Source organism: Protopterus annectens, chromosome 6.part0, assembly GCF_019279795.1.
Source record: "Protopterus annectens isolate FY-2018-M chromosome 6.part0, PAN1.0, whole genome shotgun sequence".
Classification (NCBI taxonomy): domain Eukaryota; kingdom Metazoa; phylum Chordata; order Ceratodontiformes; family Protopteridae; genus Protopterus; species Protopterus annectens.
In genome coordinates this window covers 1,059,072,626-1,059,091,961 of record NC_056737.1, presented here as the reverse complement: position 1 = coordinate 1,059,091,961, position 19,336 = coordinate 1,059,072,626, and the positions used below count along the sequence as shown (strand labels likewise).

Genomic DNA, 19,336 nt, shown 5'->3' with positions numbered 1-19,336 from the left:
GTGGGATCTTCTGAGGAGGACGCAAGAGAAGGGGTTCCCTTCAAAGGGGGTTCTTGTGACTCCTGTGCCCGGGGACCCGACATAGCAGGTTGGGAGAGGTGCATGCTAGGAGACGTTTCTGATACTGATGTCATTGGTGCTGACCGTCAGCCTTCGGAATGAAGGACCCTTTCCATCACCTGTACAGCAGGCCCACTCAAGAGGGATGGGAGCCCAGAATCAGGAGGGGCAACCTCGAAACCGGGGTCACACCCCACCCCGAAGAGCCCACCTCCAGTTGAGGGGTTCGGAGAGAACTGGAAGCCATTGGAACCATGGGCATAGATGGTGCCAGCGAGAAAATAGGCCCCGGACTAGGTACCAAGGTACGGACGGTCCAAGCACCTCTCTGAGAAAGCATCGGCTCCATTGGAGCCGATGCAGCAAGGGTGGTCGGCGCCGACAGGGGGAACACTGCTGTCGGAACGGAGACAGTATGTACCGAAGTGGACATCAGTACCGAGATCAGGGTGGATGCTGGTGGAGGATAAACAGGGGAAGATGTGGTAAAAGATTCAGAGCCAGGAGGGACAGAAGGTCTAGCTAGAATGCGCAATTCCCAAGCTGCCAGAAGCTGGTCCACAACCTGCACTAGGTCTAGTTTAGAAAAACTCCTAGTGGATCTAAAGGAGACTGCTGAGGGGGAATCAGGTCTTTCTAGAAAGGGGCTAAAACCTCTGTCCCAAAAAAGGGTCGTAAGTTGGACAATATCTTGTCCTTGGCAGGTATTCGAGTTTTGGAGCTGATGGAGCTGAAGAAACTGTCGGCACCGTGGCCGGGGATGGTGCAGAGGCATGTTCAGTCATAGGAGCCCATGGAGCCAAAGAAACTGTCGGCACCATGGTCAGAAATGGTGCAGTGGCATGTACAGTCAGCAGAGCCGATGTGGGAACCAAGGATGGCACCGAAGTCAGTGGTGCCGTGGATGGAACCAAAATAGGAGTGAATATCATAGTCGGCACCGAGGGAGAGGACACAGCCTGGTGCCGAAGAGGTCTGCGCCAAGGGTGCCAGCGAAGCATGGAGCTGACTCGGTTCCATAACTGACGGAGATGCAGGAACCGAGTGACTCCGTTTTTCCTTATGTTTTTTGGTCTTAGGAGGGGGTGAGACATCCGACCCAGATAGAGCCTCCAAGAAAAGTGTCTTGAGTAAACCTTTTAAAATAAAGTTTATTCTTACATTCTCCTAGTGTCCGATTACTAAAACTAGCACAAATGTCACAGTCAGCTTTAATATGATCGACGCCCAAACAGCAGACACAACGGACATGTGTATCTTATTTAGGCATCTTATGTCCACACTTGTCACACTGTTTAAATCCCAACTTAGCTTTGTCTGACATGGTAAGGTAACAATGCTATCCTATAGAAAAAATAAGGGAGAAAATACCAGTTATGTTATTTTAAAGAACACTAGTAAAAAGGGAAGGCCTGTCAAAGACAAGAGAAAGGTACAGTACCAAAAAAAAGTAAAAAAAATTAAATTACCAAGGAAAAGGGTAGGAAATAGGCTTAGGTTATAGGCAACAGTGAGAAAAGGATAACTTGACTAAAAATTACTTTTGAAGAAAAACTGTCATAAAATTAACAATTGTCTACTTAGCTTTGAGAGAGATAGCTAACACGTCTAATCAGGAACGCGGCAAACGAGATCTGGAGTAACTAGGAGAGGGGTATTGTGGGTAGGTTCTTAGCTGAGAGTTTTTGGCTTGCACGAGCTGGGACACAGCCATATCAGTTTTGAGTACGGAACCGAGGTCTAATCTGTAATGAATAAACAAAGATTTACAACATCAGATGTCCTTCTATACTGCACAGCTTATAAACATATGGACTGTGTCTAGATGTAGGGATGTCACTGTCCTCCTTTACTCAACCCTCATTTGGCCAGCCTTGGAATATAATGCCCCCTTTGGCATGCATCTGTCCAGACATATGCAGCATCTGAAATGCCCACCGACACCCCTTACTAAAACAACTAAACAACATGCTCTGCATGGAATGACTCAAAGCCCTGTCGCTATACTCTGTATCTTTCAAACAAGGCCTAAAATGCACAGCAAAACATGTAGACCCTCAGAGATTCAGGAAACCTGGTGGCCCCCGCACTCCAGGCTGTGTACGTGAATTCTGACAAAGGCTTCTGCCCTGGACCCAACTAGTGTAAATCCAAACCTGTTTGTGTGAGAAATGCAGACAGTATTGTCACCATTTCTTTACTCATCATCACAATCAAACCGCAGAGGTATGTACAGGTCACAGTAGCTTTTCTAGGAACACTGTACTGTCTAGAGCCAATAAACTGAAATACATTACTGTGACTGTGTTTTTTTCTTTGTTTTTTTACTTTCCTCACTATCAAATGTGAGATTTATATAGGTGACTATCTTTTGGAGATAACAGTAATGATGCATTCTGTTTGTATACAGCTGACAGTAACAAGATGAATGAAATATATTACTATGCAATGAAAGGGAGAAAACAAACAGAGCAATCTAACATTACATCACAGAGGCACAGAAAAGATGGATGGATTTCTTTTTGTAGGGGTGCAATATATCTGACCATGGCCATTTTTTCTTTCATTTTCATCCCAATCTAACAGTAGCAGGACAGACAAAAGGTGACTACCTTATTTTTCGGGAGTTAAGGAAATAGGTATTACACCAAGATAAGACATCCGTCCAATCATGGCATTTGGCACAATTTATTTCTTCTGTGAAAGAAATAAGAGTAAAGACCACATTTCCTTCCACAGTCATATTTTTTTTTCAGGCCACCACTAGATCAAAAGGTTGGAACACACCATAGAACATCTAAACCACTACGGCTTATGAAGGCCACCCCACCTTAATTTATTTCCTCCACAACTGTTTTAGTGAAGTTCTGGAAAGTTGCAATGTTTTGAAAGGATTTAGGCCAAATAAAAATATTACAAAAGAATGTCTGAAAAAAAAGTGTGTACAGTATGGGGAGAAAATTATGTCAAAAAATGAGGGGGTGCATAGAGTTCCTTGAATAAAGCTCCATTTCACATAAGATCAGCTCTGACTGCAGTCAGGGTGCGAGCCACCATTGATGTGGGTATAGGAGGGATGAAGAACCTGTACACAAATTGAAAAAAATCTTGCTAAACCCCTTATAAATTGTCTCACAGAGTCCCAATCATGCCAAGAAAGCCAGAGTAGAAGGTCCATCACGCCAACGTCGGCAAACGGACTCTCACCAGGTTGGAACGAAGCATTAAGAACCGCACTGATCAACAACAACAGAGACAAAAAATGCCAGGCATAATAATATAAGCATAACTTTTATCAACACGTTTAAAGATTATAAACCCTCAAACAAATATGTAGAGATCGCAGTTCCCAAACTAACCTCAGTGCAAACCTGTACTTCAGATAATTACTTCTACTGGGAAAGGTTCTGAAAAGTGTGTAATTCACAACTAGAAATGGGTCATACATAAAGTAAACAATCCTGTGGTCACGACAAGTAAAAGAAAAAAAGTACTTTAACACCGTTACGTTACATTTCACAAAACTGACCCACTATTGACCAAGGATGACAATAATGTTTTTAATTGTCGTGCGAACTTGACAAAAATAACAGTATACACAAACGAATCGCTGCTTACCATTACAACGTATCTGACTACTTTCTAAATTCATGAAATATAAGAGTAAATAGTATATCTCATAGATCTACTATTTAACTATAAAAAGATGATCTTATTCCCCCAAAGTTGTAACTAACTCGTGCATTAAGCTTTACAATTCCCCAGCCAAGAGCATTGCAATCCCTCATCCACACCTATAAGTTTCACAAGCAATGCACGAATGGAAAGGTAAATAATCACAAATCATCAGACAACTCTAACAAGGCGGAGGTCCCCGGACTTACGGCAATCCTGTCAGCGAAGTGGTACATAGAGCAAACACCTACCTGTGGTGTTGGGGAGCAGTTTCCTAAAACAGATGCGAGCTCATGGAAAACACTATAATGTGAAAAAAACAACTGTCTAGTTACTCATATAATCCAAAAGCCACACACCGCGAAGTCAAAAAAAAAAAAACAAATAATAAACACTACCGTTATCCGACCTAACTGAAACAAAACTGTTCCTCCACACCACTTCCGGTTTTCGCTCCGCCCATAGGACGAGTCGGGTGCGTCTGATAACTACGACGTCAGCAGTTCCGTGAAAGAGTTGCCGTAAGCTAAGCATTAGTGATTTGTGTCTTAGGACCCGTTTAAGGGAGCTCCTCTCCCTGAAAGGAAATCTCTTGTGGTAGGCATAGCTCCACAAGAGTTTTCCTTTACCTTTCAACGGGAAGAGCTCCCTTAAACGGGTCCTAAGACACACAAATCACTCATGCTTAGCTTACGGCAACTCTTTCACGGAACTGCTGAGTTATACTGGAAGAAAGGCCTCCCAAAAAAAGGGCAGATTTTAAGTCTTCTCATATAAATTTAGATCCTGAATTTTAGGTTTTGCACTAACATGCTTTTCCCAAAGGGTAGGGAGTCTGGAATTCAAATGTCTGTCATTTACAGATTTCAATCTTCGATTGTTTGCCAGAAAACCACATTTTTTATGAAAATGAGACTAAAATTATAGCCATTCTGCAAAATTCTGGACTGTTGATAGGTATGGCAAGCATGTTTTATACTGGGTCGTCATCATCATCTTCTTTCGGCTGTTCCCGTTAGGGGTTGCCACAGCAGATCACCTATTTCCATTTCTTCCTGTCCTCTGCATCTTGCTCTGTCACACCAACCACCTGCATGTCCTCTCTCACCACATCCATAAACCTTATCTTAGGCCTTCCTCTTTTCCTGTTACCTGGTAGCTTCATCCTTAACATATTTTTCCCAATATACTCAGCATCCCTCCTCGGCACATGTCCAAACCAACGTAATCATGCCTCTCTGGCTTTGTCTCCAAACCTTCCAACCTGGGCTGACCCTCTAATATACTTATTCCTAATCCTGTCCATCCTCGTCACACCCAGTGCAAATCTTAACATCTTTAATTCTGCCACATCCAGCTCAAACTCCTGCCTTTTTGTTAATGCCACTGTCTCCAACCCATATAACATAGCTGGTCTCACTGCCCTCTTGTAGACCTTCCCTTTCACTCATACAGGTACTCTCTTCTTCACCTCCCTTCTACACTCACCATTACTCTGAACTATTGACCCCAAGTATTTAAACTCATCCACCTTCACCACCTCTACTCCTTGCATCCTCACCATTCCTCTATCCTCCCTCTCATTCACACACATATATTCTGTCTTAGTCCTGCTGACCTTCATTCCTCTTCTCTCTAGAGCATATCTCCATCTCTCCAGGGTCTCCTCCACCTGTTCCCCACTCTCACTACAGATCACAATGTCATCTGCAAACATCATAATCCACAGGGACTCCTGTCTGATCTCGTCTGTCAACCTGTCCATCACCATTGCAAATAAGAAAGGGATCAGAGCTGATCCTCGATGTAACCCCACCTGCTCCTTAAACGCATCCGTCAATCCCACCGCAGACCTCACTGCTGTTACACTACCCTCGTACATATCCTGTACCACTCTTACATACTTTTCTGACACTCCTGACTTCCTCATACAATACCACAACTCCTCTCTAGGCACCCTGTTATATGCTTTCTCTAAGTCTACAAACACACAATACAACTCCTTCTGACATTCTCTGTACTTCTCCATCAACACTCTCAGAGCAAAGATCGCATCTGTAGTGCTCTTTCCCGGCATGAAACCATACTGCTGATCACTAATCATCATGTCTCCTCTTAACCTTGCTTCCACTATTCTTTCCCATAACTTCATGCTGTGACTGATCAATTTAATCCCTCTGTAGTTACTACAGCTCTGCACATCACCCTTATTCTTAAAAATCGGTACCAAAACACTTTTTCTCCATTCCTCAGGCATCCTCTCACTTTCCAAGATTTCATTAAACAATCTGGTTAAAAACTCCACTGCCATTTCACCTAAACACCTCCATGCTTCCACAGGTATGTCATCTGGGCTAATATTGGGTCATATCTCTGCATATATTTCTCCCAGAATTAGGGAATAGGGAACATAATTAAGGATAAAGGTATCAAAATAGGGGCACGTTTTCAAGGCTAGTGCTGTTAATAGCTTTCAGTTAGGATTGCCAGTTGCCACTATTTCAAATGCTGAAAGTGGCACATGCATAGCTTTCGACCTTCCATTTCCAAATTGTGGAATATTACCTCTCTTGATGTAGAACAAATGAGCAAAATATGAAACACTTACTAACAGCTTAGTAACAACTTCAGTTAGGAAGCACGGCATGGTATGGTTACATGTGGTATTTCATACTTACAATTATTTTAATGGATTAATATGATTTAGTACTATTTACCATGCAGTAGGTGGACTGGATACTTTAAATTGGCCCTAGGTGTGTGTGTGTGTGTGTGTGTGTGTGTGTGTGTGTGTGTGTGTGTGTGTGTGCCTTCTGTGGAAGGTTGGGCGCTGGGCTGGCAATTCGACACTGTAAAACTCCACTGCTAGTCATGAGCGGACAGATGATCCACTGTGGCGACCCCTAACTGGGAAAAGCCGAAAGAAAAAGAAGTACTATTTACCATGGATATCAATTAAAAAAAAATCCTGAACCTGAATTTGTGACAGACCCTTTCAATGTGGAACTTCGAGGAACATGGGTGTTGTAAGACCCAAAATGAGGGAAATTCCCAATAACAAGGTATACTTGAGGATGTGGGCACAGTTGTAATAAAAATGTGAGTTTTTGCAGGACAGCATATACCCACAAACAGTACAAAGGATCCGGCTTCACATTTTTTGGCTAAATTGAAAGCTCACCCTCAAAGAATTTCAGTGGTTTCTGTTTCACATCATATTAATATGTTTCATGCTTCGGATATCATTGTTTTATGCAGCTCTTCGAGAAAAGAAATAATTTTTGTCCTAAATCTCAGGACTTTGACATTTTTTATGTTTTTTTTTTTTCATTAAAAGCAACTGCCTAAAGAGGAAGAGTTGGCAACTCCACTTTTTTTATTTATTTATTTTTTATTTTATTTTATTTTACATTTGTTGACCGGGCTAGTCTAACTGGATACATGTCCATTTTCAGTAGAGGCCCGAGGAGATAAGCTCCAATACAGATAAATAAAAAACTTAGTAATCAATATATAAAATAAGACTAAAAAAAAAAATTCATATAAAACTAGCAGATTTCAGGTACATAAACACAAAAAAATAATAGGAAAGATAACTAAATAGCAGAATTAATTATATATAAAGAGAAAAAAAAATATTGCCAGTTAAACATATTATTCTGTGAAGATAAACAATAAATCTTGTAGTGCCAGAATGCTTCTACTATACAGTCTGCAGTTATAGGTCATTTATAAATAGAAAGACTAAGGTCTAGAGGGGAGGCAGGATAAGAATATACATAATGTAACAGGAAGAAAAACAAATATATTTCTCAGTAGGAAATGTAAAGTGAGATTCTGTATATTGAAGTTTGGGAGGAAAATAGAATTTATTGGGATAAAATATGTACTAATTTCTGAGTAGTGAAGGCTAGGCAGAGTTTAGTTTAATTAGATAGATAGTTGCCTAGTCAGGTTTAGTACAGGGGCACAACCAGTGTGTTCTAAGGAAGGGTTTTAGTCTATTTTTGAAGAGTGATAGGGAGGGAAGAGAGGAGAGGTCACTGGGGAGAAGATTCCAAGTTTTTCCAACAGCATTGGAGAAGAGAGATTCGCTAGCTTTGTTGTTAGGTTTAGAAATGTACAAAAGAGTTTTGTGAGAAGAACGCAGTGATTTCAGGTTTGTGTATGGAGTGATGAGGGTAGATAGACTAGGAGTGCAGGAAGGTTTATACAGAGTTTTATGGGTGATAGTTAGTTGATGGAATTTAATCAAGTTTTGTAGTTCCAGCCATCCCAGCTGCTTTATATTTAGGCAGTGGTGGGTTCTGTAAGGGTTACCTGTTGCGAATCTAGCAGTATTATTGTAGGAAGTTTCCAGTTTGCTGAGGTTATTTTTTGAAAGGTTAGTAAAAATAAGTGAGGCATAAAGGAGGGTAGAGATTAGATGAGTATGGGCTATAGTTGTTCTAGCTGTGGGAGAAAGGTATGATTTAATTCTGTAGAGGGAGCCAAGTTTTTTGTTGACAGTTTTTATTGTGTTGTTGATATGGATGTCAAAGCTCAAGTTGTTATCAATGGTGATTCCCAGTAGTTTGGTAGAAGTGTCAGGTGATATGATGGTGCCGTTAGTGGATATAACTGAGAAATCAAGTGGAGAGGACTTGTGGGTGGGGTTAAAGAGGAGGAGTTTAGTTTTTTTGGGGTTCAGAAGAAGACAACGTTGTGTAAACCATAGTTCAACTGTGTTAAATACTTTCTGGGTATGAGAGAGAAGTTCAGATGTGGATTTGGCTGAGCATATAAGTGTCGAGTCATCAGCATATTGTATGCATGTGGCTTGGGGGATGGCTAGATGAAGGTCATTAATAAATATTGAGAAGAGGAGAGGTCCAAGTATAGACCCTTGAGGGACACCCAGTGAAACTGGTTGGAGGGTAGAAAGAGTCTTATGCCAAATAACTGCCTGTTGTCTTTTATCTAGTAGTACTGGAACCATTTTATAGAAGATGCATCAAATGATAGTGATTCTAGTATGTTGAGGAGAATCTGATGATTGACCATGTCGAATGCTTTGGACAGGTCAATGAATAGTGCTGAGGATAGGTTATTAAGGTTACGATTTTTGTTAATATAATCTGTAAAGGAAAGGAGGGCAGTGGTAGTACTGTGTGAAGGTCTGAAACCATGTTGACAGCTGGAAAGTAAGTTATTTTGTGTTAAGTGGTTAAGTAATTGTCTATGGATACATTTCTCCATGATCTTTGCTAGAGGGGAGAGAAGGGCAATAGGACGGTAGTTGGAGAGCTCATTAGAGTTTCCGCCTTTGTGGAGAGGGATAATATAAGAGACTTTCCATAGGCTAGGTATGTGACCTTCGGTAATTGTCCTATTGATCAGAATGGAAACAGGAAAAGCTATGAATTTGGCTGATAGCTGTAGAAAATCGGCAGGTAGTTGATCTGCAGAGGGACAGCATGGTTTTTGTTTTTGTATGAGGGTTTGGATGTAAGTAGTTGGGACAGGTTGTAAATGAAAAGGAGGGGGTGAGGTAGAGTTATAGGTGGGTATTGTGAAGCTATTGGGTGTTAGCTGACTAGCCAGTGTTTGGATAGTATTTGTAAAGAAGGTATTGAAAGTATTGGCTGTATTTATGGGGTTAGTATGGTCAGTGTCTTGAGGGTTTGGTGTGGTGGATTGACCTGGGTGGAGTAGTTGGTTAATGCTAGTCCAAAATTTTTGAGGGTTGTTTTGATTAGTTTTTTGGAATTGTAGGTAGTAATTTTTTTTATCAGATAGTATAGCTTTCTTAGTGTCGTTTCTTAACTGTCTAAAGGTTTGTTGGTCAACAGGGTTTTTAGTCATTCTCCATTTGGCCCAGTGTTTATTTCTAAGGTACATTTTGTCTTTGGTTGCTTTTGAAAGCCATGAGGCAGAGTTGGTTTTGACTCTAATTAATCTGGTTGGAGCATGTTGGTTAAGAATAGCCAGAAATTTAGAGTTAAAGTACTTGATGGCTTCCTCTAAAGGGAGGTATTTTAAGGGAGACCAATTTCATGTTTTTAGTTCATTTTCGAATAGCTCAGGGTTAAAGTTCTTTTTGGATCTGATATTTTTGACAGATTTAGGATTGGGAGTATGGGTTTTGTGTCTGATAATATAGGTAAGTGAGTGGTCGCTTATATCATCAGGGAGGGTTCCTGAATCATAGTTGAGAGGGTGATGGTTTATGAGAATCCAGTCTAATATGCTAGCTTTCTGGTTTGTTTTATTGATCCTGGTAGGGGATGTAATAGTTTGAGTAAAACCATGTAGGTTGATGTGGGTTGTTGGGAGGCTGCTGCATTAGCAGCTCCAGTCAATGTTTATATCTCCTAGGATTATGGTTTCTTGAGGCAAGTATTGGGAAAGGCAGCATTATTTACATTTGTTGACCGGGAGTGTCCGACTGGATGTAGGTCCATGGAGAAAAGCTCCACAGTTAAAATATACAGACAGTAGTTACATTGGATTTACATAGCGATTAACAATTTGATTAACATAGCAATAAATTACAAACATAGTTACAGATGAAGAACATAGTACATCAGTAGACAACTAGAATCTTTATCTGTGAAGTACATAACAGACATTAACAATAAGAAGTTCCTGCTGTATAATAAGTAGTAGGCTTATGAGCATCCGAGCTTGCTATAATCAAGGTAGTTAGTGGGGTGGAAAGAAAGGTAGTGGTTGGATGGAGTGGGTGATATTAGAGTGGGAGTTGCAAGGGCATAGCCAGCATGTTTTTAGGTGCGCATTTAGTAAAGTTTTGAAGTGGGTGCATGATGGTACGGAGGTAATTGTGGGTGGGAGGGGAGTCCATAATTTGGCTATGGCACAAGAGAATAGTGCTTCACCAGCAGAGTTATTGGCTTTAGTGATCTGCAAGTGATTTTTGTTGCTGGATCTTAGTGGTCTGGTGGTGCGATAGGGTTGGAGTAGATTCTGGAGGGATGGGACATTTAGTGGATGGTTTACTAGTTTGTGGGCGAGTGTGAGTTGATGCCATTGAAGGAGGTGAGGAAGTTCTTTTTGTGTTTCTTTTTCTGTACTTTTTGTGTTTCACTTCTAAAGTGTGGGCCACCTCTTTTAATGTGGAACAAATGGGTAAAATGTGGAAAACTACCTCTCACAGTGGAACAATTGGGCAAAATGTGGAGCACATACCAGCAACTTGTGCTAGAAAGTGCAGAGCAAACCTTTCAGCCTGCAGACACTGGAAATTAGGTGCAAAGTCTCTTGAACGTAGGAACATCCAGCTAAAATTCAGCTGCAGTTTTACACTGTTTTTTCCCCCAGACACATATCAAAAAATAGAAAAAGAATAAATGAGCCACTCCACCACACCTATTCAGGTCAAAGAAAGTCCACTTTAATATTCCAATACCAAGCTGAACAAAACAGTAAGCGCTTTCACGGTTTCTGATGAAGCTTACTGTTTTGTTCAGCTTGCTATTGGAATATTAACGTGGACTTTCTTTGACTTGAATAGGTGTGGTGGAGTGGCTCATTTATTCTTTTTCTTTGACTTTGGTGTTCATGAGCCCATCCTTTACCAAGGCTTTGGTATTGTTTGTTTTACATATCAAGAAATAACCACAACCGTAACTCCTCCAAGTATCATTAGGGAACAGGAGTCTCAATGCACTCTCCCAGGCCAAAAATACTGCATCAATAGTCCTGATAATATCCCAGGATGCTGCCTTAGTAGCACAAAACGTGACCTATTATGCCCAGTAGCCCACATACATACGATCATAGGAAGTTACTAGCCTATTCCTGAGGCCCTTATAAGCCTAGCCAAGAGTTTAGCCCATGCATAGATAAATCAGTACCCGATGCCGCTGTCCAGCAGGGACACAGGTGGAATCCCAGGGGTGTATTTTCTTTTTCCCATCCAGTTATCCAGGTTGCGCTTAAAAAGGGGGTAAAGCGGTATTCTGCTTGATGTGAAGAGTGAGTCTATTCCATAGATGGGAAAGTCTCTGGGGCACAAATCTGTCCTGCCAACAAATCCTATTGATGTCACTGACCAGGTTGAGGCCGCATGTGTGGGTTACTTGAGTGGAGCTTGACTTGCTGATATGCAGCAGTCCCATGATCAAGGTGGGGTCCAAGATTGCCTTGTATGCCAAACAGAGGTCACCTCTGAGGAGTCTGTATGAAACGGAGTAGAAGGTAGGGCTTTTAGCCTATCTGTGTATGGTAGATTTGTGAGGCCCTAGATTCTCCTGGTGAGGAACCTCTGTGGTCTCTCCAGCTGCTGCATGTGCTTTGCCAGGTACATGCCAAATAGGGTGCTGTACTCAGTAATGGACCTTATAAGGGAAGAATACAGGGATGTTATGACATCCTTGTCTCTGGATGAGATACCCTTACTTATGAGGTGGGCCATGTAGAAAGCTTTCCATACATATTAAGAAATAACCACACCCAGGCATCCTACCAGGTGAATGAAGGACTGTAACTGTTATCCCTCTGCACAGGAGAGGACCATCCACAGACCAGGGAAACTACTGACCCATAAGCCTGACTAGTCTCATGTGTATGGCAGTGGAAAGAATAATCATGGACATGATAAATAACAATGTAGGAAATCTTCAGACACTGGTTCCAGCCCATTTTAACTACATTAAGGGCAGGTTATGCCTATTCAACTTGGTAGACGTCTTTGAGAAGGTCACCAAAGCAATAGACGAGGGCAAAATGGTGCATACTGCCTAAGTCAGGATAGATGAGTCTATCCCCAAAAAAAGTCCATTCACCATCAGGGTAGAAAAGGTGCTGGGGCCACTCCTTTTTGGCATCTGCTTCTCCAAAGTCAAAGCCAACATCAAGGCCCTCTGGCTGACGAAGTTCACAGATGATTGCAAACAAGGCAGAGTCAGAGAAATCCCCCTAATGACATAAACATCCTCCAGGAAGGCCTGACACGGACTAATAACTGGTATCAGAGTCATGGTCTAAAACTCAATGCCAAAAAATGCAACCACTTCTGGAAATTTCTGCATTGATAACACACTTCTAAGAGTTGACCCTGTGGTCAGGGATTTGAGAACACATCTAAACAGTGGCTTGGCCTTTAACCATCATATATTTACTGTAGTAAGAAAATTATTCTACATTGCACAACTTATAAGCAAGGGTTTGGCATCTAGGTCCAAAGATGTCATAGCTCCATTGTACCCTGAACTCTTTAGACCAATCACGGAGTACAATGCCCCCTTCGGTATGTACCTGACAAGGCATATGCAACAACTAGAGTTTCCACAGAGGTTCCTCACAAAAAGAATACAATGTGTAGAAAATATCTCCTATGCAGACCACCTCAAAACCTTATCCTTGTAGTCAGCCTCCTACAGACTACAAAACATTCTCTTATTCAGCCCTTGTAGACCTGTTGCACTTTCACAAAACAAATAGCATCAGAAACACCCTTTCTATGGATCTGAACTTTGTCTACAATATAATAACATATGTGGGAGGGATAGGCATATATCTCAGAAATCACCCCTTCTCTGAAACAGGCTTCATGAGAATCAGAATTCTTCTCCAATTATTCAAGCTCAGCTTGGATCAGTGGATGGGGAATCACAAATTTTTCCCCTGGTCTGCCACCTATGTCCCTATTAAAAAGAGGAAGCGTGTACATGCTCGACTACTTATACCCAAGCTATACCCCCTATAAAATGAGGGGTATCATAACTTGTCAGATACATCTGGAAAGCATGGCTAAATGTAAAAAGGCCCTTTAGAGTCCTTAGCCTAGTAATCACCTATGAATCTATGAAACCTCTGGGCACCTAATAAGCATGACATTTAAATGCTAAATAGCAAGCACATAGGTCTTCTCATTTCCAGTAGTATCATAGCAGTCAACCTTCCACCTTCAAAATGTGGAAAAATGGGCAAACATTCACCAACAACTTGGTAACAAATTCAACTAGGAATGTTAACTAGGATGATTAAAATGTGTTACGTTACTCTTAATTTTTTTTCTGAGCAAATATGATTTAGTATGATTTACCAAGGAGACAGTTAAAAAAATCTTAACACTAGGACATAGTTCTAAAACATTTGCCCTGGGATTCATTAATGCCTATACTAAGTGTACACTGCTGTGACTGAACAGACAACACAAGCATAACTCACAACTTCTTCCTCCTAATTTTAGTTTTCCTACTGATTTCCTTGCAGTTTTAAATACTGAGGGGGATTCATAAAGATTACTACAAAGTGTATATACTTAGTATAATCTTTCTGAGTGACTAGAAAGCACAAAAATGTGGTAGGGATGTTCTTGAATACAGACTGTGTACACTTAGTGTAGCTTTTAGTGAATCTGGACCTTGATCTCAGTGTAAGTGACTTACTCCAGGGTAAGCCTGCTTTACAGATAGGTCTTACACTGGAGTAAGTTACTTAAACTGAGAGCATCTCTTTTAGAATCTGTCCCTGAATGTGTGACAAACCCATTTAATGTGGAATATGGGCTTCTGAAGACTCAGAAAACAAGATATGTTCCTCATAATGTGGTGCACTTGACAGATATGGCACTGTAGGATGCAACCCAGAAGCACCTGTTTAAAAAACAGTGACAAAAATTATGTAAAAATATAAGCATACCATCAAAAATATAGTGTAAGTTCTGTAGATTTTAATGAATCATAGTGCAAAACATCTACATTGTTAGAGTCTTTTGTTTTTCCATCGCAGTACACTGGAATAAGTCGCTTACACCGAGAGCAAGTCTTTTAGAATCTGATCCTTGTGCAATCCTGCTTTAGAAATAGGCCATACACTGGAATAAGTAACTTACACTGAGAACACGTCAATTGAAATCTGGTCCATTATGTGTGTCCTCTTTCTTTAAGTCATTGGTGCAGCAGTATGTTGTTCATGTAGTCTGGTTTTCTTTGTACTAAACAGATTCATGTCATTATGTGACAGGGGACTCCATAAAATCATGTGAAGGAACAAACCAAGCTTGAAAATAAGAACTTTCCTCCAAAATAGGTATAATAAATGGAAAATTGTATGGAGTAAATCAACCCTGAAAACAGGAATGCACTTCTAGGATAGGTGAACTACAGGGGTATGGCACACACATGGTTAATAACCGTTTCTTCATACCTACAAAAAGTTATTTTGGCTAAGTAATATGACTTATTATTATTTACCATAGATAAATATTAACAATGAATGTGTGACAGACTCTTTCTATAGTAAACGTCATGGAACAAGGAATTTTTTTGAATTTAAAAAGAAGAATGCTATTGTAATGAGTTGGAGATGAGGGGAATGGTACTATTACCTAATTAACATGCCTTTTCTGAAGTAAAAGAAGTCTGTAACTATAAATATTACTTACTGATGACAATCAGTATTTCCTGACTGTGTAATGTACCACTTCACTTTTTTTCAAAAATATAGTCACATTTTAATAGGAAAGGAGCAAAAATTTAAGCCAGTATTAAAGACAAACATTACAGATAGTTAAACGATTTGGACCAAGTAAGGGAGTAAAAATTTTAGGTGAAAAAGTTGGTAATGAAGAATGCATGTTTAATTCAAGAGACAAACCATCTTTGTTCAGCATATCCAAAATATGTTTGCTATAGGCCTCTTCTAAATGCAAGCCAGCATAGCTCTCAATGTCTTTGCTCAAGAATCAGGGATAATGCCAAAATTGAGGGAACAAAGGCCCCAAATCAGGGACATTTTTAACAGTTTACTGTAATGTACTTAAAAAAGTCAATCAAACAAGTTTTGCATCTACATGTTTTTTTCTAAACAATAAGCATGAAACTTGAATATCTGTCATTATTGACTAATTATAACCCTTGGTGATTTACCAGAAAATCAAAGATTTTATAGATGTCAGGGCATAAGATATAAGTTAAAATAAGGGACATCCTGCAAAATTAGTGATAGTTGACAGATGGTGTACAAAAGTGCAGTTTGGGGCATGAAAAGGCATTCTAAACCCTTGCCAACTGGGCAAAGGAATGTGTAGTGCTGCATCACTGGTGAGAAAGGAGGTTTGTCATAAAAGAGAAATATATAAAGTGCCAATATAAAAGTATTTAGAATATATATATATATATATATATATATATATATATATATATATATGGGTCTACTTTATAAGGATGAAAGAACACATTACCAAAGACGAGAAGGCCGAGACAAGAACTCCAAAACTTCCATTTCATGAACTACCACATAGCCGAAACATTTCCAATGGTAACTAAGCAGTTGGCCAACAAGTGACTGAAAACACACCATACCATCTCCAACCCATACCCCCCCAACTAAATATATTAATTCCTGGATCACACTACAGTGGGGAAAATGGCAAAGTTCCCCTTGTTGTCCAACCGGTTAGTTACCATTGGAAATGTTTCAGCTATGTGGTAGTTTGTGAAAATGACATTTTGGAGTTTTCGTCTCAGCCTTCTCATCTTCACTGATGTGTACTTTTGTCCTTTCGAAGTAGACCCATAAGTATATATATCTATATACAGATACAGGTATAGATATATATATAGAGATAGATAGATATAGGTAGATTACAGCATCCACAATTTGTTTTATTTATTTACAGTTTGCTGACCAGGTTAGTCCTACTAGACCGATGGCTTCTTTTCAATGGAAAGCTGAGGTGCTATTCATACTGACTAGGGGAAATGTAAACAAGGCACTAGGGAATTTCCCCTACTGTTTGGAGGAGAAGAAGTGAAGCACTCTCTGAAGCTGCTATGTAGAACTGGAGGGTTGCTACTGCAGTTCTGGGAATTCCAAGATGGAGGAGGGTGCAGCAGAGCTAGAGAGAGCAGCAGGAGAAAACTTATTGAAGGACGGAGATGAAGTAAGTGTTAAAGAACTGGAAAATGGAAAATTAGATACACAAATACTGATAGATTTGATGAACCAGGCACAGCCAAAGGGAGGAGAAGAAGTGAGATGGAGTGACATGGCAGAGAGAGTATTACAGAAAAAAGAAACTGAGAGACTGGAAAAAGAAACATCTGGTCAAGGGAAAAGCAACAGAGGTATTTTTGTCTGGTGGAGTATATAGTTTTTAGGATTTAACTCTGTAACAGGGTTTTTTGTCACAAAAAGAAAGCTTTGCAGATACAAAAAGGCAAGCAGGATGGAAGAAAGAACAGAGGAGGCAAGCATTTGCAATTTCTCAACAGCCACATGGAGTAAAATGGTGGTGAGAGTATTACAAGGGGAAGAAAATGAGAGTTTGGAAACAGAAGTAGTGATTGATGAAGGGAAACACTGTAAATATCCTCGGCTGATGGAGTAGCCATTTTTAAGAGTTTTAGTAAAAGAAAAAAAAAACTTAAGTAGATGTAGAAAGGTAAGGAATAATGGAAGAAGAAGCTGAAAGAGGACGTTTTGTAGTTTTTCAATAGTTACAGATAAGTCCAGCAGTAAGAATTAAAAGAAAAAAAAAATGGCATGATATTATGGGCAGTAATGTTTTGACACTAGAGTTCGACATTGAAGAAGCACTACTTCATTTGGTAGCTGAAACTTTCTGTGAAGTTCACATTTGAAACTTTAATTTGCTGAAAAAATTATGAATAAGACTGAAAAAATACAGTAGCACAGAAAGAAATACTATTTATTTCACAGCTTAGGACTACAACTAAAAAAATTATTTTATTTATATATTTATTTATTGACATTTGTTAACCGGGTTTGTCCAACTGGGCTTGTGGCCCATTTTCAGTGGAGACCCGAGCAGAAAAGCTCCAGCAGTACATTTTAAACAAGTACAATTTTAAACAATATTGATATAACAGCAGTTATAGCAAAAAGATTCACATATGTTGGGTTGCATGCATAAAGTTAAAGTTGCATTAAAAAGAAGCTAAGTAACAACTTTACATTAATATAGTTCAATAGGTCAACAATAAAAAAAATTTGTTTGTATAAAATTATGCAAATGCATAGTAGATACATTGGAGAGAGAGGTGTAATGAGGTACATAGTATGGTCCTTTTGAGGGTACATAAAGGGAGGGAAGACTAGGTGGGGTCATGGCAAGGGCAGGTTCTGGAATTGAGAAAATAAGCTTTTAGTTCATTTTTAAAGTGTGAGGTGTGGGAGATTGAACGTAAGTCAAGGGGAAGTTTGTTCCAAGCATGGGCAAGGGAGTGTTTGTAGAATAGTTTGCCTACTGACCTTTTTGGGTGGTAGATATCAAGTACTTGTTGGTTAGAAGTATGGAGGGTCTGGGATGGGATGTAGATGGAGACTAAGGAAGATAGAGATGGACAGAAGAAGGGTTTATAAAGAATAGGGTGTAGCATATGAAATTGTTAAGATAGCAGAAATTGGGGAAGTTCAAGCCATTCAAGAGAGTTTAAAGAAATGCAGTGGTGTGAGTTGTATGGGGAGTTAGTAATGAATCTGGCTATTTTCTGGTAAGTCTGTTGGAGTTTGTTTAGAGTGGAGGCCTCGATATTGGTAAAAACTGGGGTGGCGTATAAGCGGGAGGGGAAGAGAAGTGCCTGGCCCAGGGTAAGTCTGCATTCAGGGGTTAGGAATTTTTTGTTCCGCTATAGCAGACCTAGTTTCTGGGGGTTTTTTTTATACATTGGAGTATGTGTAGGTTGAACTTTAGTTCATCATCGATAATGACCCCCTAGGGGTTTTGTGTGGGTGTCAGGTTGGATAGTTGTATTGTTAGAAGATGTAATAAAAAAGGAGGTTTTGTGATGAGAAAGAGAACGGGGAAGGAAAAGTAGGAGTTTGGTCTTTTGGGGATTTAGGATCAATAGGTTGTGAGAGAGCCATTGTTCAGTGGATAGTAGGGCCTGTTGGGTCAGGGAGTGTAGTTCAGGAATGTTGTTTGAGATGGATATAAGTGTGGAGTCGTTGGCATACTGAATAAGGGAGGATTCTTTGCATGAGGTGTAAAGATCATTGGTGAAGATGTTAAACAAAAGGGGTCCCAAGATGGAGCCTTGGGGAACACCAGTGGAGATGGGATGGAAAGGTGAGGAAGATGAGAGACATTTTACAGATTGTTCCCTGCCAGATAGGTAACTATTAAACCAGGCAAGTGCGGAGGGGGATAGGTGTAGATTTTTGAGTTTGGATAGTAGAAGAGGATGAGAGGCAGTATTGAAGGCTTTGGAGATATCTAGGAAGATACAGGAAATGAGTTTATTGTTGTCTAGGGCCTCTGCAATGATATGAGTGAAGGAGAGTGGTGGTGCTGTGGTGAGGACAAAATCCATGTTGGGTAGGGGTAAGTAAGTGGTGTGTGAGGAGGTGATTGAGAAGCTGTGAGTGAATATTTTTTTCTAATATCTTGGAGGGGGGGACAGGATGGCAATGGGTCGGTAGTCTGAGGGGGTCAGTGGGGTTTCCACCTTTATGAAGAGGGATAGTGAAGAAAGATTTCCAAAAGGTGGGGACAGTTGATTCCAGGATAGATCGATTAATTAGTATAGATATAGGATAGGCAATTGAGTCAGCAGCAAGTTTGAGGAATGTAGGAGATAGATTGTCAGTGGAAGGAGCGCAAGGTTTTAGTTTGAGTAGTAGAGATTTG

General features: G+C 40.2%; 1 protein-coding gene across 5 annotated transcripts in view; it reads right to left on the bottom strand.

Annotated features, from left to right (window-relative positions):
• The window catches only part of PSEN1 (presenilin 1), a 1,663,637-nt gene extending 1,659,353 nt beyond the window's left edge, over window positions 1–4,284 (bottom strand). For 2 of the 5 annotated variants that reach the window (XM_044074675.1, XM_044074679.1), the window contains exon 1: window positions 3,987–4,126. The gene's annotated coding sequence lies outside the window, so the exon portion shown is untranslated. The other 3 variants (XM_044074674.1, XM_044074677.1, XM_044074678.1) reach the window with 3 other exon arrangements.
• Between the last annotated feature and the right edge of the window lie 15,052 nt (window positions 4,285–19,336).